We start from the raw sequence: 24,091 nt of genomic DNA on the forward strand, positions 1-24,091 counted from the left end.
CCAACTCCGCCTACCTAATCGATAATCGAAGCTCCGCTTTGCATTACCCTCTCTCTCTCTCTCTCTGTGGCTAAATATCTGAATCAATTCAAGGCTTTTCGATCCGGTAAGGTTCCTATCTCCAACAAATTCCATCATCTTCTAGATATGAATTCGCCCTTGTCATTTGCCATTGCTTTTCCTTGAATGGCTCGGAACCCAAAATGGCTTCTCCACTCCGCAGCTGACCCGCCAATTCGACAAACAGACCCAACTCAGTTGCTCCCACAATGAGAACCAACTGGCTCTCTCCCAAGACCAACAAGGCCCGCCTTAGGAGGCCTTTCTCAAAGCTATTTCAAGTTTCGTTTTCAGGGAAGCTTTGACCTTTTTGAAAGTCGAAGGCACTGACAGAGCTCAAGATCTTGCGAAGGTACTATCTTTTCCTAATTTTCCTTTTTTCTTTTGTTTTTCCCTAATTTGCTTTGTTTCAGTTTTATACAGACTCCACGAATGTCTGTTTTGCTTTTGTGATTTCGAGTATGTGTGTCTGTCTGGGAACACATTTCTCTTTCTAACTTAGCAAAAAAGATATAGTTAGCTTTTGTGTTTCGTAATATTAGATCCTTATGGATGATTGGCTTGAGGATTGTGATATAATAGGAAGATGCAATGTGATTTTTTTTTTTTAGTCCTTATCGAGTGCTTATTCACTTATCTATAGGGCGATAATCTCATTCACAAAATGGTTCAATCAAATGTTGATAAGCGGCTGGTTAAATGAGAGTGGTACTGTCTTGACCACTGTTTTGAACTTCTTGAGGGGTTTGTGCTGCCTAAAAGTGTAGGTCCGATCCTTTTCAGTTAATTGATGTTTCTTGTTCTAGTTTTAATTTAGTTTTGGAGTCTGGGTAGTGCAAAGTACAAAGAAGTAAAGAACTATTTTACTTGATTTAGGAAGTAATTATATTCTCTATTGATAGCTTAATAAACTAAGCAACTAATTTTATAGGATGAAATACATGTTGATAGTTCAGTATGTCAAAATGCAATCTGTGATCCAAAAGTGGATGCCCAGTTGGATTCGTTGAGGAACAAACTCACCAAGGTAATTACAATCCTATAAGATGCAAGGGTATGGTGTTTAGAGTTGCCACTGTGCATCTTATTTTAAGTAACTCTGAAAATGGTCAGGTGTACATGAATGCAATTGGTCTTTCCATGCTTTGACATGTTCAGGCACATGCACTCTGTCCAGAGGATAATGGAGTAAATTTATTTCTAATCATCTATATAATGTTAGTAATTTATCTGGTGTTTTGTTGAAAAGGCCCTATATTGAAAAGTAATTAAATGTAATCCTCTCTACACTCCAATAGCTCTATTCTTAGTTTATGCTTAATATTTGTTAATCGCTTTTCATGTTCATAGGGATTTAAAATACCCCTGTTCTCTTTCTGGAGGATAAGAGATCTGCTCAACTCAGGTTAATATTTTCTATTACAATTTTAGCTTATAAAATCCGTACTCGCATAGGATGAAGTTATGGAATATGTTTAGTGACATTGACATATTTTTGGCCCTAATCATTTTTCAGAGCTGAGGAGCTGGAGATAGCATTGATGGAGATGGTTAAGCTGGATAATCGTCGACAAGTGCATGCTAGGGTATTAGATCCAGAAAACTTTTATATGTTGCAGTTTTTTTAGACATGTTCCTTTTTTATATGGATCTTGATTGATTGAGGGTGGTGCTTAATTTGCATTCCTTTTCAAATTAATTTTCATACCTTATAACCATTATAAGGTACATGTTTATTTATTGAAAAAGTTTATACATTTTGGAGGCCAGTTGCAAAATTCATTAATTTTTGCAGAGCTGTTAGCATGTAGCTAGGAGTGGCTTTTGTGTTGGTTTGACTGGATTATGACAACTTCTTTTCACACTTTGAACTATCCTTTTGACAAATTGGCTATGAAAAGGGAGGTAATCTTCTTTTGAAGCTTTTGTTTCAGGTTATGTAGTGTTGTAGGCATACATTAGTATCAAGTCCCCATATGTTTATTAATTGAACTATGTTGAACAATACTGATGCAGAAGAAACTCTCAAGGTCATGAATAAATTTTAGTTTTAAGGGCACTGGATATCCAACTTATTCTGTGTTACCTCAGAAAATGAATGTGTTTCTTAGTTCCTCATTAAAATTTCAGTGTGTTCACTAGTCCACTCACTCACACATGCACATTCTTCTAGTTGACAGCAAGCATGGTTCAGATTTATGTCATTTCTCAGATACCTTAGATTGAAATGAAAAGACTGAGATTCCAGTTTTACATTGCATAAATGTTTTTGGTTACATCGCATAGCATTTTCAATAATGCAAACTTATACAATTTAACCAAGTCCTTATGCTTGGGGTAGATTACTTCCTTTGGGAAAAAGTAAAAAAGAAAAGATGGTAAAAGAAGCAAACCTCAATGGAATTGAATTGAATTGTGGGTCATTGGAATTGAATTGAATTGTGGGTCATTGTGATGAACTTTGTTCTGTATAATTGAATTGTGGGTCATTGTGATGAACTTTTATTTTATCGTCTCATAACTTTGAACATCAAACTTAGCTTAATTGCCTTTTGTTTTACCAAATTCAGAAATACCCGCAGCATTGCGCGGGGCTTAGTACCTAGTGATAGCTAAACTAGGATAACTTATCAGCATACTTTTATCATGCTCATATTGTGTACATATTTTTACTTGTCAGGTGCAAATCACAACAGCAAGCATGAAGCAGAGTTGAGCCATGTAGGTACTATATCATGCTCTTTTGCTGCAATATGTGCTAACTTGTAAAGCTTCACAACAAGCTTGGAGGTGATGCAAATAAGAATATAGTGCACAAAATGCTTGACAAAATGGCATAGGAAGGTTTTGTTGAAGCAAAAAGATATTATATCAGCTTTTGATTCATGTATAGCTAGGAATGCTTTCTTGTTTGGTACATTATGTAGTTACTTGAATTTATGGATGTTTGAAAAATGGTAATTGAATGATATGGATTAGAGTACTATTTGTGTGGTAATTATTGTCCAATATTCAGTCATACAACATAATACAAAACAATGTGTTGTATGATTGCAGAAGAGTTCAAAATTAAGGCTTCTCCTACAACAGTCATTGGCTATTAGCCAATTTGATTACAATATCCACACCATAGCTAACCAAATGTAGCTGTTGTGTGAACTAACAACCAACAACAAAAGAAACAAAATTCTGTTGTGTGAGATTGATAACACACAACTGAAATAAAATCTCTCTGTTGTCTGGATGCAATAACAGACAAGGGAGATAATTTCACTTTGGTTGTCTGTTACTTATCTTAGACAACAAAGAATGAGTTCTATCTGTTGTGTGTTGTGAATCTCAGACAACAAACAATGAGTTATAGCTGTTGTGTGTTATGAATCTCAGACAACAATTAATGAGTTATAGTTGTTGTGTGTTATGTGTCTCAGACAACAAAGAGAGAACTATAGCTATTGTGTGTTATTGATCTCAAACAACAAAGAATGAATCATAACTGTTATGTGTTATGAATCTCAGACAATAGCAAAAATTATCTTCTGTTGTCTGAATGGCCGAGGCATCCCTGCGCATGCCATGGCAGGCACCTGCTGCGTAGAATTAACACAACTGAAAAATAGCTATTATGTTGAGCCAACTACTGTCAGACAACGGTGGAATTATCGTTGTGTGATTTTTCAATCACACAACACTGACTTAGATAAAGGTGGACTTGGTCATCAGACAACAGAAATCCACCGTTGTCTGATTAACTTTTTATAGTAGTGGTACATAGGGTTTTGGCATTGAGTTTGTTCGACTTGGTTTGTATGCCAGCTTTTCATTTTTTATGTTTGATTGCTTTGCAGGATAGTGAAGAGTTGCCACCATGACTCTACTTTAGGTCATGACTCTGTTTCAGTCTCTTATTTGATTTTGGCCTCTATTTCTTCCTTCTTCTTTTTTATCTAGAATAGGCATGGTCATCTTTATTCTCCTTTTTACTAACCCACTGGCAGCCTAGTAAGTTTTTTGTGCTTTAGTTTCTGAAATTTGTCTGATACAAGTCTGATTAAGTTTTGGTGTTTGGTATGTGATTGCTTGGTTAGTATTGAAATCTGTATTGAATTGTAGATATAACATGTTAGTTACAAGATTGTGATTCGTCATTAACTTGATACAAGGTAAGATTTCTTATTAATGAAGTATTAAAGTTTGTACTCAACGTTTCAGTGGCTTAATTGGTTTTGTACTTGAACTCTAGCTCTACAAGTTATGGGACTCTTAAGGCTTTTGTTTTTCAGGCCCTACTTTTTCATCTATGATATTTCATGACGGTTACTCTCTTTCTTGTTTACTTTGATTTTTTTAGACTTGCGTACTCTTTCTAGTTTCTAATATAGGGTGTTGATATTCAACTTGGAATGGCAATTGATAGTATAAAAGAAGTAACTCTCATGACTTACACTCCCACTTGATTTGTTATAATCTTGCTTCTTTTTTATAAATTTTTTTTTATTTTGGGAACTTAGTATGCTTTAGAGTCTCTTGCTGTTTTTTTTTTTTTTAAATTCTTGTGGGAGAGAGGTTAAGTGTATGTTATAGTGTGCACAAGAAGATGGGTTTGGCTCCAGTTTGATGCAAGTTCCCTGAGATTCTTGATCTGGGCATGATTAAATTTAGATACTTGAATTCAATTTTGATTTTATTACACTACTACAGAAAATGCATTTAAGGACGTTCGAAAAACGTCCTAAAAAACTTTAGATGACGCTTAAAAAAAATATCATCTATCAAAGAGTCATTGTAAGTCATCTTTTAAGACGTTGGAAAAACGTCCTTAAATGTCTACAAGGACACTGTAAAAGCGTCATTGTTTCTATAAATAAACGTCTTCTAATATTTATAAGGACACTAGAAAAACGTCCTTGTAATTCAAAAAAAGTCATCTGATATCTATAAGGACACTATGAAAACGTCCTTGTATCTCATAAAAACGTCCTCTCAAATCTATTAGGATGTTAAAAAAAGGTCTTTATATGTTTTCCGTGACACAAAAAAAAAAAAAATATATATATATATATATATATATACACATATATATACATATTTACATAAATGATTACGAACCATTATAAATTAATAGCTAAAATATATAAAATATCAATGAGCACATTCATTTTCATAAGTTTACTAAACTAGAAATTCAATCCAATCTAATAACAACTTTACAAGTTCAATCAGATCATATTCATCATGAGGGTCCATGAATGTCTTTAACTGCAAAATCAATGAAAGAGTAGTAAATAATAGTAACAGTCAACATATGTTTGCCTAGAATTTGTAATAATTAAAACTTAGATGTAGTATCAACATATAAGTGTTCCAACTTTTATCACAGAAATTTAGGCAAAAGAATCCACCAATATTGAAAATCATAAACTTGTACCAGTGCCAATAAATCAAGGAAAAACTAGACAAAATTTACCTCATTAATGTAGAAGGGTCGTGTGTCTTTATATTTCTATCAAGCTTTGGATCTTTCATTCCCTGTAATTTACATACCCAAAAATCAACAAATGAACTCAGCATCCTTACGTTATCACTGAAATAACAGAGAATTATAAGAAAATATTGAAACTGAAAATATGGTACACGATATTAATTAGATTACCCTTATTGTGTTCACAAGTCCATTCAAACTTCAGCACAAACAAAAAGATGTATAAATATATCATTCATCGACATAGTGAACGTTGCCTACCACATTGATTCAAGCTATTTTCACCAAAATGGAACAAAAAGTTTCAAAAGGTCAATACAGAATATACTTCAAAGCCAATGCAGCAACCTCAGAAGAAATGAAGCAACCTGCCACCTGCAGATAAAAAAATAACAAAATAAGGTAGTATATACAAGGAAATAGAAAACAAAAATCATATCCCACAAAGAGTGAAGTTGCTTACATCAAGAAATTTCTAGCAACCATCATCACCCTACACAAACAAATCCCAGTCTTTTTTAGATTTTGCATCCAAACCATTGAAATTGCCTATTCTTTTTTTGTTTTTTTTTGGTTCAAAGAAATTACCTCTTCTTAATAATATATGATACCCAAGTGCACAAAGAGTAGAGTGCGTACAAGACATGTCAAATAAACAAGAGGGAAAAAAAAACAAATTATACAAATGTAAGAACAAATCAACATGATAAAATTAAACATGACAGAGAGGACCCACCTAGTTGCTATACTTGGAATCTTTTGATTCTTGCCGCTCTTGGTCAATTTTTTGATGAATCTCACAAAATCAACAGACTTTCGGCCACCTGACAGAAGTTAGAGAACTATACAAACCCAATATCAGAAATCCTTTTAGCTGATATAAGAAATTGTTGTGATGCACAAAGTGGGTACCTCTCAAATTAGAAACTTGAGAAAAACAATGAAGCTTCTGCTCGGATGTGTTACCCTATTTTGAGCTCCTTAAAACATAAAATATAAAACAACATACTCAAGAAAGAAAACTGATTTCAGAAACACAAGACAACATACTCAAGAAAGAAAACAGTCACCTACACTTGTTCAAATACTAAGAAAAGCATAAATGGACAAAATGAGAGATCTTGGCTAACTTGCAGAAGATAAAAGGACTTTACCTCTTCCATATCTCTAGCCAGGACCTTCTTATGAACTTTGTAATTTCTTCATTTAAGTTCGAAGCCAAAACTGAAAAAAGAGAATCTTCCAAGTCTTTCTCTCTAGAGATTAAAACTAATTAGAGTTTGTAAATTTAAACAACAATTCCAAATAACACAGATGCAAGCATGTCTTGAATCTCAATTTGAATTAAATACTTACCCCTCTGAGTTAAAGCCAGCCTCTGGAAAATCAACCTCTGAAATCGATCTCAAAACTCAGAACCACTTCAGACACGAGCCATCTGAAATAATACCCATTTCTGAAAGTTCATACTAAACAATCAAACAGATAATCAATCAAGAATCTTACAAGTTTCAATTGCCACTCCAACTGTATTCAATCCAAAGTACATGAACAACATATTAGAATTTTAATTTCAATTAAAGACTACCTCAATCTCTATTAGTACTGCGAATTGGAGGCAATTAATTGATCAAATAGATGTTAAAAGGAGATCAAGATCAAACTTTGATCAAATAGAACAAGCACAACTAAAAACCCCAAAGTCCAAATTTAATGATTCAATCAGATGTCAAACAATAAATGTAAACTACAGCCCGGACAGAATTAAGTTATTTAAGCACATGATATCGATTTCAGAGAAATAAAACAAAGAAAAGAGGAAGAAATTTTTACATATAAACGGTGACCTAGTTGAGAAGAAGCTGCAGAGAAGAGTTTTGGATAGACGGTTGCAGAGAAGGTGCCAAGAAACGAGGCCAAGTTTGCACTTTGCCTTCATCACCCACAAAGAAATCTGAATTAAGCTCAAGCAATATGCAATAAACTAGGAATTTACATAGGGGAAATGATCATTTACCCAATTTCAGCTTAGAAATTGCCCACTTGCTCCATCAACTGTTTTTTAACTCCATTTACCCAAAACACTCTAAGGGATTATTTCCCTAATACCCAATTAATTCTTTTTTCATTCTTTTTATTTATTTTTGAGACTTTTTTGCCCTCTCCTTCTTTCTCACTTAGAGAGAGAAGTCATCCTCCACCTTGCTGTACTTCGGTTACCAGTGGCCGACCGCGGTCTCCGGCGACAGGTGACCTGAATCCGGCAACCGATGACCAGAATCCGGCGACCGGTCACCGGTATCCGGAATCCGGTTACCTGACTGGCGACCGGATTCTGGCGTCTGAATTTATTGCCCCCTAATAATATCCAGTAACCATATTATTGCCCCCAGTAATCATATTATTGCCCCCCCAATACTCATATTATTGCCTCCCAATGATCATATTATTGTCTCCAATAATCATATTATTGACCTCCAGTGAATTGCATAAACTCTCAAAACCAAAATGAATACACTACAGGCACAATTGATCAATTTATATGCATATTATTGCCCCCCAATACTCATATTATTGCCTCCCAATAATTTTATTATTGCCCCGCAATAGACATGTATAACACTCAATAAAACTTTTTTTTTTCGTTCTTGCTTCTTCTTTCCTTATAAGCCTTTTGCCAAATTTACCAAAAAAAAAAATCCATATCGACGTCGCCATCCGGTAACCCAGATTACTCTGGGCACCCAAAATAGGTCACGAAATCTACCCAGCCGGCCACCGCCACACGTTGTTTGCAGCCATCCCCGCCACCGGCGTAAAATTCCTCTGTCGCCGTCTAGGAATACCTCCATTAGATTTCACTTCAGCAGACCCTCCGCCATCGGCGACCCGACTTGATCTCCTCCACTGTCGTCAAACTGGACTGCGGCTGCTTGATTTCGAATTTGAAGCCATACTGAACCAGACCGAGTGAGAAAAGCAGCAAGCATAGGAAAACGCTCGCCGCCGATCTGCTTGGCTCTCCCTCGATTTTGACAAACCGAACCCATTTTCTGATCTGCAGACATGGAGAGAGAGAGAGAGAGAGAGAGAGAGAGAGAGAGAGAGAGACTGAGACTAAGACTAAGACGAGAGAGAGACTGAGACTAAGACGAGTTGAGAGAGAGAGACTGAGACTGAAATCAGTGAAGGGAGAGGAAAGTGAAATAGATCGAAGACAGAGGGGGAGGAGAGAGAGTCTGAGAGGAGAGAGTTGATTAATAGGGGCAAAACTGTAAGTAGATGTTAGATTGGGTAAATGGGGTTAAAAAACTCTTAGTGGAGTAAGTGGACAATTTTTAGGCTAAAATTGGGTAAGTGGTCACGGTCCCTTTAAAATACCCACTTTAGAATCAGCAATATCAATCCCAAAAACAAACATCTTACAAAGAAACTCGAAGAAATTATTTGAGAAGAGAGAGAGAGAGAGAGGAGTTGGTACCTTTAGAGTAGAGAACTATATGAGCATACTCGGATAAGATCCAACCTATCTTCCATAAGCACTTAAGAACAGCAGAAGAAGACTATGCAAGGAAGAAAGCTATAGATTGCGATGGTGATTGAGCATCAGAGCACATCGAATAAAACTCGGTTTCTTTTTTCTTTTTTCTTTTTTCATGTTCAAGGTGAAGATACCTGGGTTTGAGTAAATGAACGGGGGAATTCTGAAGTGAATTTGGCAAGATTCCATGGGAAAGCTAAAACTCGGAGAGGGAAAATTTGGAGAACCTTTGAAAGTGAAAATTTTAGGTTTTCGTTTCAATTTTGCTGCAAAGCTAGTGCTGTGATTCCGTGATTAATTTATATTTATACCAATAATCTCTCCATGGTTGAGTTTTAAGTGAATCGAACCTGTGACCTCATATTAAACTTAGAGGCGCCTTTGTCTTATTTAGCTGAGGGTTCCACATGCTTCTCTCTCCGTGTTTTGGAAAAAACCTTAAACGTCCTAAGCATGATGCAAGGACGCATTTTAAATGTGATGTCCTTGTATCCAAAACCCAGGTGTCCCCAATCTAGATTTCTGTAGTAGTGTTAGTTTGTTTTTACCGTCATTTGCCTATGTTTCATTTGCTCAAGAAAGGAAGTTTAAGTTTTTTACTTCTGTTTGATTTTTTTGGTTTGGGTTTTGATATGAAACGGTAGTACGTAGTAGTGTAACTAATTCAAATGGTTTCAATACAATCTTGGACTATATGTTGATTGGGGGATATAGGCATAATTGGGACCTGGTAAATACTTGGACTATATGCAAGATAAATAGCTCATGTATGTTTCTCTCTGTTGTTTTTTTTTTTTTTTCATTTGTATAGCTTTGATATTAAGATTGTTTAACTGTTAATATGTTTCCAGGTGTGGGATGCAACTGCAGTTGATCCTAAATTGCTGGTCTTTTTGAAATCGTATAGGAATTTCTTACACACTGAATCTGGTAATTAGATATAACTTGCTTTTCTAATTCTACTCTAGTTTAGATTAATCAGTGGTTCATGAATTATGAGATTCTGAGTGCATAACATGTTCTTCTTTTTTTTTCTTCTTTTTTTTTTAATTTTGAATAAGGGATTAGGCGATATTAGCTCCTCGGAGGCAAACGATGTAGGGTCCCACCCTCAATCCAAAAAATCCAGAATTTTTTAAGATAGGGAAATAGTTTTATTTTTTTTTTTTATTAGATAAACAACTCAAATACTACAACTAGTCTTTCATGAGTCGAACTAGTCTTTCATGAGTGCATAACATGTTCACGAAGTCATCAAAATGTAGTGTATAGAATTAAAAATGCAGAATAATATGGGAATATAGGAATGCTAAATTAACACTTTCTCTAAGCCGTGGTCGTCCTCTACTACTAACTTTCTTCCAGTTTATTTAACAAAAGAACATAAACCTGCTCATTTGCAGTTCTAGGTATTCTGTGAATAAATTGAAAAGCCAGGAATTTCTTACTACTAATAGGTGTTTGGCAAAAGTCACCCTTGATTGATTTATCTTCATATGTATCTGCTAGTGTTGATTGGGGGATATAGGCATAACTAGGGCCATATTTGGGGATATACTTAGCATATTGTACACATTTTATTCATTTTAAAGGTACCAATGTATCTGCTTTGAACTTTCAGAGGCCATCCCATAATGCTTAGTGCTCTGGACTTCATCTATAATTTTAATATAGTAGACTGCTGATTTGAGTAAATAACTATACCATTACTGGTATCTCATCAAGACTTGATTGATTTTGCAGGGTAAACATGGTATCGAGAAACAACCGTTTTAGCTTCCTAATTTCATTGCTGCAACTAGTACTGAGAAAATTAGACAGGTAAATTGGTCATAAGGTTTTTATTTGGATTATTCTTTAAGCACCGCACATAAGTGCTCCTCTTACTATCAATGAGAACTATGACTCTTATGTTCGTACTGATACAGAGACGTTCCTCAATAGGATAGTTCCTGAGGTTAGTATGCTTACTGTAATATCTCATACAGCCTTAGCAGCATATGATGTTTCCATCTTTTTATTTTTAGGGGGAATCTGCATTATGGAGACTTGCCTGGCACACATTAAATCATCAATGAGGATCACTATGGGGCACTCATCCACCACCTCTCCTTAGTTCACAACAAACATATATTGAAGTTGATGAATTGCGTAATGAACTCGCAAATTATGAGGTGAAGAACCTGCTAAAGTTAGGAAGTGTGCTGGGATGAATCATTGTTGGTCTTTTTTGGGTATATGCAAGGTCTGAAGTGCATTAGGCAAGATGTTGGTCATTTTTGGGTTGGCCTGACTGAATTGCATTTCTTCTATAGATATGTGATCATGTATGGATGAGACTATTTTAGCCACATTTGTAGATGTTTTTTTTTTGGTATGAGAGATCCGTAGATGTGAACTTTTCTATTTTTTGGATACAATTTGCATTATCGGATCCATTTATGGGATTATAACAGCTATTTATTATAAGAAAATTATTGTTCATTTGGTCAATTTTTGGTTCCAGCTAAATCTAAATCTTACCATTACCAAATCAAACAACATTAGGAAAAAAGGAAAATACGTCGTCTGATGAGGAGGATTATAGGGCTGAATCAAACAAATTTTCAACAATTCACACGACGGTTCTTACCGATATCATTGTTGGATGCACACAAAGACAACAAGTATTAGCAAAAATCATTGTCTCAAATCTCACAATACACAGTTCAAGTTATATCTGTCATGTGAAGGCACACATATATTGAACTTTTAGGTCATCACACCACATTTTATGCTGGAAGAACTGTCGTGTGTATACAATTCACACAACATCTTAAAAATAAAAACTGACTTCTGAACAACAAAGAGACAAGGGTGGAATCCTAAAAACCGTGGTATGAGTAGAAGTCACACCACGACATATTTTTGTCGACAGCATGTCGGCAGATCTGCTGGTCCATCAGACGACGGAGTCAGCTGAAAACCGTCCACCCAATGATCGGTATACGACGGTTGAAAACCGTCGTCTGACAGCGTTTCATCAAACGATGCCTCGATAGACCACGAAAATGCAAAACGTGAGACAACAGTTTTAAATCGTCGTGTGAAGCCTTTTGTGTAGTAGTGCAATGTTTGGAAATACCGGGAAAGTAATGGGAAAATGTATTAGGCTTTCCTTTCTGAAGTTTGGTTTGTGCATGAATAGGAAAGTAGATAACATCAATTTTCCAATAATATCCTTATTATCAAAATATAAACAATTCAATATTCAAAAGTTTCATGGATAATTTGGTAATAACAACAGTTAAAATAATCTTTAGAGTATGTATTTAATGTGCAATTAATGCAGGGAAAGTATGAGGAAAAATGAATCCCATGGGGTGTGGGAGGATCCATTTTCCTCCTTATTTTTTCTTCATGTAAGAAAGTTGTTCATTTTCTTGGGTGTGCCAAACATAGAAAATGATCAATTTTCCTTTCCCAACCCTTTCATTCCGCGAACCAAACGAGGCCTAAAGAAAAACTATACAAATGTTTGATACTCCTAGTTATGCAATTAGATCAGTTTGCATAACTTTAATGTCCACTTCTGATATTGTGTATACTAGTCCTAGCTGATTCATGCCTATTTTCTTTGCGAGTATTACAGACAACTGTCCGGATGAACACTGCCAACACTCTGACCATTGACATTTGTACAAATTGATTGAACTACTTGCTTCCGGCAAGTCAAATTCACGTTTTCGAGTCTTATCTTAGTGCAGGGATTTGTTGCGCTGCAATCAAATTTTACAGCAACTGCTTCAAGCATGTTCTCGTATGTTCTGGTACAATACGTCACTGATTTTCACACCTGACACCTACAGAAATAAGATGGCAATCTGCTGCATCAGTACCTATGTTCTTGAACTTGTAACGTAAGTAGAGATGGAGCCATGGAGGGTAATCAAGTTAATTTAATGGTTACCTGACCAGGGCAGTTGAGGTTGTGTGGGCAGTAATTCTGGTCAATTACAATGGGGTTTTGTACATTAACCATTACGACATCAAGGAATTGGACACCTTGGACAAACCCACTGCTAGGTCTCGCCCAAGACTTTATCCTCAACCCATTTTGGGTACCCTTAAAAATCGCATCCCATTTTGGGTACCCTTAAAAATCGCATTTTTGACCGTTACGTTTTGGACTCCTTCCTCTTCCAAATCTTTAATTGGCTAGGCTCCCAATGCTGCAAACAATCGACATAATGCATGCATGTGTTAGCTAATTAACACTAACATTCACAGGTCTAATATGAGGTATACTATATATTAACGAGAAACTTTCACTTACCTAATGCCATGATCAGGTCCGCATGATATGCGTTCCATCCACAAGTCCTTGGCGCCGGGGCCAATAGAGACACAATCATCCCTGGTTTTGATGGAGGTGTCGAAGATTGCAACATTTTTGGAAAATTGGACATGAATGCCGTCGGTGTTAGGGCTATTGCCAGCAGCAATAATTTTGACGCCTTGAATGAGTACATCATGGCAGCCGTTTATCACAATGTGAAACATTTGGTTGTTCAATGATAATCCTTCAACTCTAATGTCTTTTGAGTTTGTAAAACTCAAAGTCTGCAATGTATGTACACTAATTTAGTTAGCTTAAATATCATCATTAAAAAGTTAGTAGAGATACGATGAACTACTTGAAATTCAATAGATACTAACCGTGGCTCCATTAGGAGTTTAGGACAACTGGTGGTTTCGGTACTTAATTTGCAAGCCCAGAAGCTGGAACCCTTAGCATCAAGCGCCCCTCCGACAATGTTTACCTCAGTAACTCCTTCAAAGCTAAACCTGTTGTTTGCTTGGCCTAGTACTCGGTAATCAGGACTTCAGGAGAAGCCACGAGTGTTCCTTCAATCCTAAAAGTGACGTGAGCTTTTGCAGTCACCTTTAAAGGCCATAGCGCCAAGCAAATACCTCCCCTTGGGTACATATATCTCAGAAGAATCCGCGGAGGCTCCACAGGCAGCAGCCCAAGCATCAAGAAAAGCTTGGGTGGAGTCCGTTACACCATTTCGATTAGCTCCAACAAGAAGTCGTTGTAGTGTCGTCAGCAGCCGACGACTGTTGTATCAGTGTAAGAAATAGGAATACAACTGTGGCAAAACACCTTGTAAGCTGAATCGTTTTGCTTAATATGAGGGAGTCAGAGGAAATGTCGACAATAAAGGCCAAGCTAGGAGGGATTAAATTACAAAATTAAGTAGAATTGATGTTGGTGGAAAGAGTTGATGAAGATGCTAGCTATAAGCTTCTGGTATTTATAAGCTGGTTTATGTATACACATGCATGCATGCTAGGTTTATTGTGTGTCTTAATTAATTAAGAAACTAAAATATATTTGATATATCTAGATATATATAGATGTATATACTGTTGGAAAATATTGGACTTAACATTATCTCATAGCATTAAGTAAATGATAACTGATTTAGTTTGAGATAAATAACAAGAAACATAATGCTTTAACTCTATCTAGTTACCTATTGAGAATGTATATCTCTTAATAGGAGTTAGAAGTTCAAGTTAACTCTACCTAGTTAACATCAAGTTAATGTGATAAACTTAAGTCTCCTAATCAATAAGCTTAGGCAGATAACCTGGACTCTTTTATGGAAAGAGGACTCTTTGGATTTATGCCTATATATTAGCAGGAGAAGTCCCTGCCTCTACTACGAGTAACAAACAGTTCATTTTCCATAGAGTGAGAGGTTAAACAGTAGTAGAAGGTAGAAGACTCTTCTTTGGTAAGGTTGCTGTGATCATCATCTGCAAAAATGGACATCAACATGGTTTCCCTTGATCAGACTATCTTGGATGGAATCAAGAGTGTGGATGCAGGTGGGTGTCCTAATGAAATTAGTAATTCTCTTATGCTGATCTCTTGTTCATATGTTTATGCTTTTGGTATGTGTTTGTGTAATTGTGAATTGATCTTCATGTCGTGATGATTAAGTTGCTGCATCATGTTTTGACATATACATGGAAAGCATATAAAGATAGCAGCTGCGCCGGACATGAACTCCCTGGTTTGGAGGCCACGTACTCCACTCGTTTTGTGTTATTATATATTTCTTACATTATTCACTGAATTAATCACTGGTGTTTGCCAGTACCCAAATTAGTACAAAGAGAGTTGTATGCGCCCCTCATTTGATTACTTGCTGTCTAAGAAATTACTTTATAAGTAATAGAGGAGTCTTCTATATAATACTCAGATCAGAGTATAGTACATGTTTTGACCAGTTGACTTGTTTGTGAATCAATTCATTCCACAGGTGCTAATTGAGTTGAGTTTGATAACTAGCTAGCTAAGTTGCTTCGAGTTCAAGGAGATACGAAAAAGGGTGGCTTGGTTGTGTTGGCCATTAGAGATGATATTATTAATTTCTCAGTTTAAGACAGTAGCGGATCTAGGATTTGAAAATAGGGAGGGCTACATATTTATGTGTCCCTTTGGGCGAAGCCTAAATTTTTTTTTTTATATACAATTATGCATAGATGTGCGAATGCAAGAGTGGGGAGATGAGAACCTGAGAGTTCAAGTGTTCAAAGATTGAATTTAGTCCTTAATTTAGGCCTTTTTGTGAAGAAGAAAAACAAGAAGAATGAGAATTTGTGATGGACAGAGAGAATGGGAGAGCCAGAGAGGAGTTTGACTTCGATAATTCGAGAGTTCAGGTAGGCTTCGTTAAACAAACATACATATAAACAAAAAATATACATCATATATATAGTTTTTTTTTTTCAACCCAAAAGTTTGTTCTGAATATAAAGTCATGGATAGGACGAAATAGCTAGCAAATAAACCCAAGCCCAATCTGCAAAGTTAACTCTATAAACTTGAACTGATTACTCGGCATTCGAATGAGGCCAAGCTCCTGGCCGAGATACTGAGATTACACAACAATTGATAAAATGATAAGTATTGAAATCAATTAAACCCACAAGAAGACCCACTGATCAACCTTGATACGTTTTGAAATCAATTAAACCCACTTACCCACATCAATTAAACATTTAAACCCACATCAATTAAAGTATACATCTAATTTTTTTTTTTTAAGCCTAAAAATCTCGGACGGGCTTCAGCCCGCCCAAGCCACTACCTAGATCCGCCCCTAGTTTAAGAGATAAAGAAATGACGTACAGAGATGTTTGATAGAAGTTTATAAAAATTGGGCAAGTATAATTATATTTTAAGAGATATATTATTAGTCTATTAGACCATCTAGTCTTGATATTGATTGTATAAGGCTATGAGCTAAATCGGACAGCTAAAATATTGATTATTGATCTTATGAGTTCTAGAAATGATGGCCGCGAAGTAGTATTTCAAAGTCTACTAATTAGAAGTGTATAACATATTCAATACTTGATTAAGACGCTTAAATGTCACAACCTTCAATCTGATCGAAGACTAGAGCACCGACATGTTCCGGTGTGTTGTGGACTTGCCATTGTATGAATCAGTTCATCTAGCTAGTTAAGTTCAATGAATAGCAAATTTCGGCCTCAAAGCTAAAAAATTGTTTTATATTGAGTGACTCCTAAAATCTCTAGGCCGATGATGATCTTTCTAGTTTCAAAGATGTTTTGAACCTCTTAATCTTGAGAATTTGTTCGGGCTAGTAGGCTGAACCATGCTTTGAATGAATTGTTCTTGGTTCTAGTATTTGGAATTTGGAAACATTCCCCCTCCTGTCAATCAACATTTACCTTAACCCTAAATATTAGAGTTCAAACATGTATTTCCTTTTCCTAGTCCTTGTACCGAAAATAAAAGCATGCATATACGTCTCGGGAACCCTCTCCACTATATATATATTTAATTGTGTGTTTTTCTTTATATCGTTTTTTTATAGTAGATTTGAAGAATAAATGATTCACACCGGTCTTTTTTCATATTTTGCTTCTGCCACTGAATTGGTAGGTTTAAGAAAAGACGAGCAGAGCAGGGCCGACTTTGAGAATTTAGGAGCTTAAGGTGAGGTGAAGTCATGAACTTTAGAGACCTTTTAGTAAATTTGGGACTTAAATTTGAACCTTTTTTTTTTTGGGGAGGAAACTGCAAATCATGGGTTGGGGACGAAGTTCGAGGGTGGGGTGACGATGTTGTACGTTTGGTATGCTTAAACATTGGAGGAGATTTGGCTTAAACAAATATTATTTTCCAAAGAGTGCAAAGAACAAAGTTCGCCTAATTAGGAGTCTCCTTGATCAATATGACTGTTGATCTAGCCTCATAGTATACCAGAAATTTAGTAGCTCAGTTAGTATATTTTTGTGAAAAAAATATCATTTTGGTCACCAAATTATGACTTAGTCGACACTTTGATTACTATAATTTTAAAATTTTCACTTTAGTCATTCAACTAAAACACTGTCTATCATTTTTGTCACTGTCGTCAACTTCACTGTTAAGTTCTTGTAAATAACTCATATTTTTAGGACATTTTGGTCAAATTGAGTATCAATTTTTTTGGGTCAATTTTTTTTGGGTCTTTCTAAATGTACCCAGCAAATTTCTATGCAGACCCATCAAATTTATTTGTTTATAAATATTTCTAATTAAACCACCTAAGTTCCCATACTAACCTTTTCTTGCACCCAACTAAAGAAACAAGCCACCATTGAAAAATAAAGAATTGGGTATGTTTCAATTACTTATTTCCTAGTAAGTTATGGAGCTTGATAATAAGCTCGTCTTCTTCTTTGGTGAAATTCCCACGCTCCAGTGGGTATCTTTAGATTATGAGTTTCGATAATCTTGTTAAATTTTCTGGGTATCAGGTTTGGGGTAAGTTGTTCCTAGCCAAGTCTTTTTCGTTGCCCAATTATATCACCTCATAAACCAACTCCTTCACAATTGCATTAATGAAACATTCTGAAACTCTTATATGATCATTGCATCAATATAATCGCTAATGAAATGAAGTGATTCTTGTTGATACATCATTAATAAAGCCATATAAATAGAAGATATATAGCTAAGTCTTTTTCGATCGGAGTGACATTTTACTTCATAAATTCAGCAGTTTTGATTTGAACCAACGAGAATAAGGAGATAGGTGAAGTGACGAAATCCAAGTCTTTTCTGAGGTAAAATTCCACTCTGATCGAAACCCAGAATCTAAAATCGCAATTGGAGTATAAACTAGATCAGAATTGACTATTCAAATTTCACAAAACTGATATGAGGCTTATGATAACCGTTGCGTTTCTTCAAGCTTTCAATTTGTAGCTTCAATTGAATTGTATTGAATTAGGATTTCCGTGACCGAATTGACCCAGTAGTGGGATATTACTTAGTTCAGTAGGCAAGAAACCATAATTCTCTGTCAACCCCTTCTTCGCAAATCAACCGGTCCCTTCCTCAACCCTCTCTCTTCCTCTTTAATCAAACTGAGCTTGAAATTTATGTATCTGAATTCTATATGTTGGAGCAGATAAGCAATCTGCAATTGGGGTTAAGCAAATCACGAAGAAGACGCGAAGTTTCCATCACTATGAGCTTTTCTCTCTTTTTTCATAGATTCTTTTACTCTTCTCAAAGAGACACTAAGCTTGATCTTTCTACATTCGTCAATAAAAGGCAAATTTTGACGGGTGTATTTTTTTCTTTTTTCTTCTTAAATTATTTTTCAATTTTAATATTTTTTAGTAATTTGACCAAAATGTCCTTCATTTTAATGGTATGTAATGGAGTATTTAACGACAGTGATTGAAGTGAAAAATAAATCTAAACTTAAGTGACTAAAGTGATATTTTTAAAAGTAGAGTGACCAAAATGTCGATTGAGTTATAATTCAGTGACCAAAGTAATAATTTTTCCTACTTTTAAACTCAGAAAGTTATGTTCATGCCCGTTAGTTTAACGTTGTGAGTGGGCTGTTAATCGCTCTTAAAAGTAGATTTCTTCCATATGAATGCCGCTATTTAATTTATATATATATATATATTTCTTTATTTATTTACTAGCCCCTTGGAGCATATGTCAATTGGCTTATATTTTTATTTTTTTTAATTAAAAAAGTTACTGCAATTTCTCTCCTAATTTTGGGGAAGCTTCTCCTTTTTTCATGGGTGGTATTGCAATTTTTTCAAATATAATATAGTTTATTGACTATCTTATCCTCATATAGAAATAATTTGTTTATTAATATTTATAGTATGTGAGGGTATAATGGTACATCAAAAATTTAACCATTCCTTCAAGAATTGGCTTAATTATTTACTAGCCTTCCTGCATGCGCGATGCGCATGCGGAAGGGCCGCGCTCGCGCGTGCGTATTGTTCTCCCTCTCTTGCTATGCATGTTTGAAATATTACTCATGAGTGCAATATAATCTCTGTGTTGCATATTACCTGACTCATATCCCATACAGATATTATAAAATATTGTATATGTGTTTATCAATCCATTAGTAAAATCCTTAAAACTTTGTACAAAAATTCGCACTGGTATATACAAACGTATCTAACTTGAATGGTTGGAACCCAATAGCAATATAGGTCATCCCGCCTTTAAGTCTACTTATTATTGGAATTGGTTAACTACCACAAAATAAAAACATATTTAAAAGAAAAGAAACAGAGCTTAAGAGTACATACTGTGCATGCTTAATTTTGTTCCACTCTTTAAAAATAAGCTCACTGAGATACAGTGTTCATTTTTACTGATTTTCTCATGCACTAACCACATGATATGATTCATTGATTTATATTACCTTGCAATACTGATGAAACTAATCATATCAAAATAGGTTGCAATAAAAATGTCTTTCTCAAATTCATGCTTTCTTGCTGCGAATGAAATAATAAATCATTCTGAACAACATAACCCTGTCCCTATTTAGATATATGATTACTTTACCTATGCCCAAAGACAGAGTACTGGTCCATTGTCATCAACACCTTATTTGCTTTCAAACAATTAAATGATCATGTAGTAACAGTGTGTTACGGTAACAGCGTAGCAGAACTTATTGGAAGTAGTGCATGCTTTAACCTGGCTATAGTTTCTCTTATATTTTTATGGTAGTTTCAGTATTAGCCCAGTACGTACTTGAAGCATCCATAGTCTGGGTTGCCCCTGATTCGTCTCTGTGGATCTGAATCGGTCTAGTATGTGAATCTGACTCAGACATAGTGGTATGTGAACCCAACCGGACTTGAGTTGACTGTCGAGTTGCCCAGTCTTTTGGTGTACTATCAAAGTATCAATATAATCCGGTCGATGCAGAAGGATTTTCTGCTGCACGAAAAGGCATGCACTATAAATCAACACACGACAAAAATTGAAAAATCAACACGCGACAAAAATTGAGCAAGGGATCTTAATAATACCAGGATTCTGAAAATGACATGGGGCACAATTAAACAATTGAGAGACCTCGAGTATAGATCAACAGGTCCCTATGCTTCAGCTATCAGTTTTGCTTGCCATTCATATATACATGTTGCAAGTGAAGTGAATGCTGAAGCATCAGAGAAAGAGAGAAACACAAACATATAAATGGATCTGCAAACCCCAAAAAGATCAAAAGCATACCTTGAATATAGACCAACAGGTCCTTATCGATTTGCTTTCAGTTTTGCTTGTTTATCATAATTTTATATCTAGTGTCCAATCTACCATTCATATATACATGCTGCAAGTAACTCATGATTATTGAAGCATCAGAAAAAGAAAAGAAAAGGAAAAAAAAAAACACACACACACACAAACATATATACAGATCCACAAACCCCAAAACAAAAGCATACCTTGAATATGGATCAACAGGTCCTTATCGATTTGCTTTCAGTTCTACCTCTATGAGTTCTCTTTCTACACAAACCAAAACTAAATATAATCAAAAGAAGAATTTTAATACACAGAAGTATAGGTACCATAACCCCAAAGAGAGATGGGTCTGAAAGTACTGATAATATCTTCTCAAAGCCAAAAAAAAAAAAAAATTGAGTTAAGATTGAAAACCAATTGTTCTTATATTCATGGATCATTAATTACAACACAAACACCTAACTTCACAAATTAAAACACTATGCATAAAAGTTTTATAGTAGAAAGGTCATTACTTGAAACAAAGGCGCCGCTCTCTTCTTTGTCGTAAAAAATTGCAGCTTTGAACCCAAGCTTTTGAGCTCTTCTAACTTTATCCTCAAAAGTCAAAACTGCACCCTCCTCTTATATTCAACACAAAAGGGGAGCTATAATTCTTGCCATGTCTGGCTTCATTAGTCAATGTCGAGCATGCATCAATAGGCTCAGCCAAATACTATAGTCCACACTTTCCACAACCTCTAACTACCGCAGCTGAAAAAATCAAGAAATGTATAAACATCAAACCAAAAGAAATGGGCACACACCCTTCAAGCACTTAACTCAGTTATAGCATCATCGAAGAATTTATCCATCTACAGAAACTAAAGTATGGAAAGCAACTCATGATTCATAGTCAATGTAAAAAGACACACAATTTCCTACACTAAAGCTTTCGAGGCGATTTGCAGCAGTAAAATTGGACAGGATTTATATGTATATACACACAATCAACACTGAAATGCGACACAGAACCTTCTTAAACCCCCAATGCAGTAATCCACTAACCCAAAAGAGTGGATCCAAGCTTTGGGGATAACATAACTAAAGCACAATTCAGAATTCAAACATAAATATTCCGTAAAAGAGTGCAAAAGTGGCTTCGCCTAATACTTCTGCAAAACAAAACCCAAAGATAAAAGGATTAGTTCATTTAAATTGACTATAAACAAAAGAACCAAAATTGTATATATACCTAAGGATCACAAAAAACTTCTCCATTACCCAAGGATCACAGCAAACTTCTTAGCATAGCTGCATAGTCTTGAAAAAAAAAACGGAAAGAAAAAAAACCAAGTGATCGACAATGATTACCATTGAATAAAGATGAACTAAACTAACCCTTCAAGTATTAAACGTCCAATGTCAGGCTTCACCCATGCCAACATACATACTATGATATACAGACTTTGATATTATAACTGAACCCCATGGATTGGATTAGAAAACCCGGGTGTGTTTATATATATTTCTGTATAATATCTCTATTGCTTGGCAGGCCCACCTCCTCTTGAAGCAATTTACTCAGTAAATCTTTATTAATTAAGCCAAAACACCAATATCTCTTGATATAATCAGTCAATGAGTTCCTAAACCACATATAACCATCGTATATAGTATGACAGGAAAGAAACAATAAAGACCATTTTGTTGGAGTAAAACTGACGAATTTCTTTTGCCTGATTACATAACACATACTGACATGTATAGCACTGGACATTAGATAACAGAAACTGAAGCACTACTTGAGCAAAACAAAACCGAAAGATTAACAACACGGAGTGCTAATGTTCCACAAAACAATTAATTCATTTGAAAAAGCGAATGAAACCGAAATAACTAAAATTCTGAACAATTCAACGCTTTTGATATAAAATCAATCACCCAAGGATAAAATCAATGCACTTAACGGTTTGATATAAAATAAAAGACCGAAGGATCACACCGGACTTCTTAGCATACCACTGAAAAATTCAAACACCAAAGAAAAGCGAAAACCAACTGAATCTGAAATTCAATGGAAAACAAAATTTGAAACTTACCCAATGATAATTATCAAGTCTGACCTAAGCCGATTTGATAAGAATTTTCTCCTCCTTTTTGGTTTGATTCTGCGCTGCTCTTCTTTCTTTATTTGTTTCCTATTTTCGTGTGAACTGGGAATTGGAAGACGGATGAGTGTTGATGTATACATTTGAATTCCCACGTCGTCCTGAGTCTCTGCCTCCATTGAGATCGTGGGCGACGGCGACTTATTTTGAAAATTACCATCATATCCCTCGTATAGCATTTTTTTATATGTGGAGTTTTAATAAACCGTGGGTATTATAGGTACTTCAAAAATTTAACCATTCTGCCAGGAATTGGCTTAATTAATAAAGACTAGCCCCTTAACATGTGCTCCGCACATGTCAATTGGTTTTTATTTTTATTTTTTAAAATTTAAAAAGTTACAATAGTTTCTCTTCTGATGTTGGGAAAATTTCTCCTTTTTTCATGAGAAGTATTGTAATTTTTTGAAATATGATATAGTCAATTGACTATCTTATCCTCATATGGAAATAATTTATTTATTAATATCTATATTATGTGAGGGCATATATGGTAGTTCAAAAATTTAACCATTCCCTAAAAGAATTGGCAACACAGACGAATGCTCAAGACAACGTGGGAGAAAATCGTTGTACAAATGGATGCATCAGGACTCATCCTTCTTCCAATTTACAGTTCATACGAAAATAGAAAACAGAGAAAGAAAGAAGAGCAGAGCAGAATCAAACCCAGAAGGAAGAGAAAGAGAAAGAAACAAATCGGATAAAATTATTATCAACTCGGCTGACAGTATTGTAGATTCACTTGAAGTTAGACTTGATATTGTTATTGGGTAATTTTCAAATTTCAAATTCCATGTATTTGGGTTTTCGTTTTCGATTGAAGTTTCATATGTTAATTGCTGCATTGGGTTATTTTCAAGTTTTCACTTATTTAAGCAAACGGAGAAAGCCAAATAACCAACGTGGAATGAAGAAACGAGGAAAAGAGGAAATCAAAACCTGTTCCCTTTGAAGATTTTGCAATTCTGGGTGAGCCTAGGTGCCTTATATTTCTTATCAGTCGCGTGTGAACTGATTTCACCCACAACTCTTTCTTCACTTGCATTGAATAATGCTTTTAGTCCTCTTAATGTTGTTATTGTATCAATTGTTGCCCTTTTGCTTTTCCATATTTAAATGTGTTTTGGGTTTTTGTTTGGTTTTCAAATCTTTATTTATTAATAGTATCTATATTATGTGAAGGCATATATGGTAGTTCAAAAATTTAACCATTCCCTAAAAGAATTGGCTTAATTATATATATATCTAAT

At 35.2% G+C, this 24,091-nt stretch overlaps 1 long non-coding RNA gene and 1 pseudogene across 1 annotated transcript; both read right to left on the reverse strand.

Moving 5' to 3' along the window:
• Nucleotides 1–12,708: 12,708 nt before the first annotated feature.
• Nucleotides 12,709–14,910, reverse strand: LOC112184067 (annotated as a pseudogene).
• Nucleotides 14,911–20,680: 5,770 nt separating this feature from the next.
• On the reverse strand, nucleotides 20,681–22,962 carry LOC121051399. Its single transcript, XR_005805594.1, has 4 exons — nucleotides 22,770–22,962; nucleotides 21,204–21,441; nucleotides 20,889–20,952; nucleotides 20,681–20,773 (listed from the first exon to the last, which is right to left on the reverse strand). It is a non-coding gene; the product is annotated as an uncharacterized LOC121051399 (long non-coding RNA).
• Between the last annotated feature and the right edge of the window lie 1,129 nt (nucleotides 22,963–24,091).

Source organism: Rosa chinensis, chromosome 2 (genome assembly GCF_002994745.2).
Source record: "Rosa chinensis cultivar Old Blush chromosome 2, RchiOBHm-V2, whole genome shotgun sequence".
NCBI lineage: Eukaryota > Viridiplantae > Streptophyta > Magnoliopsida > Rosales > Rosaceae > Rosa > Rosa chinensis.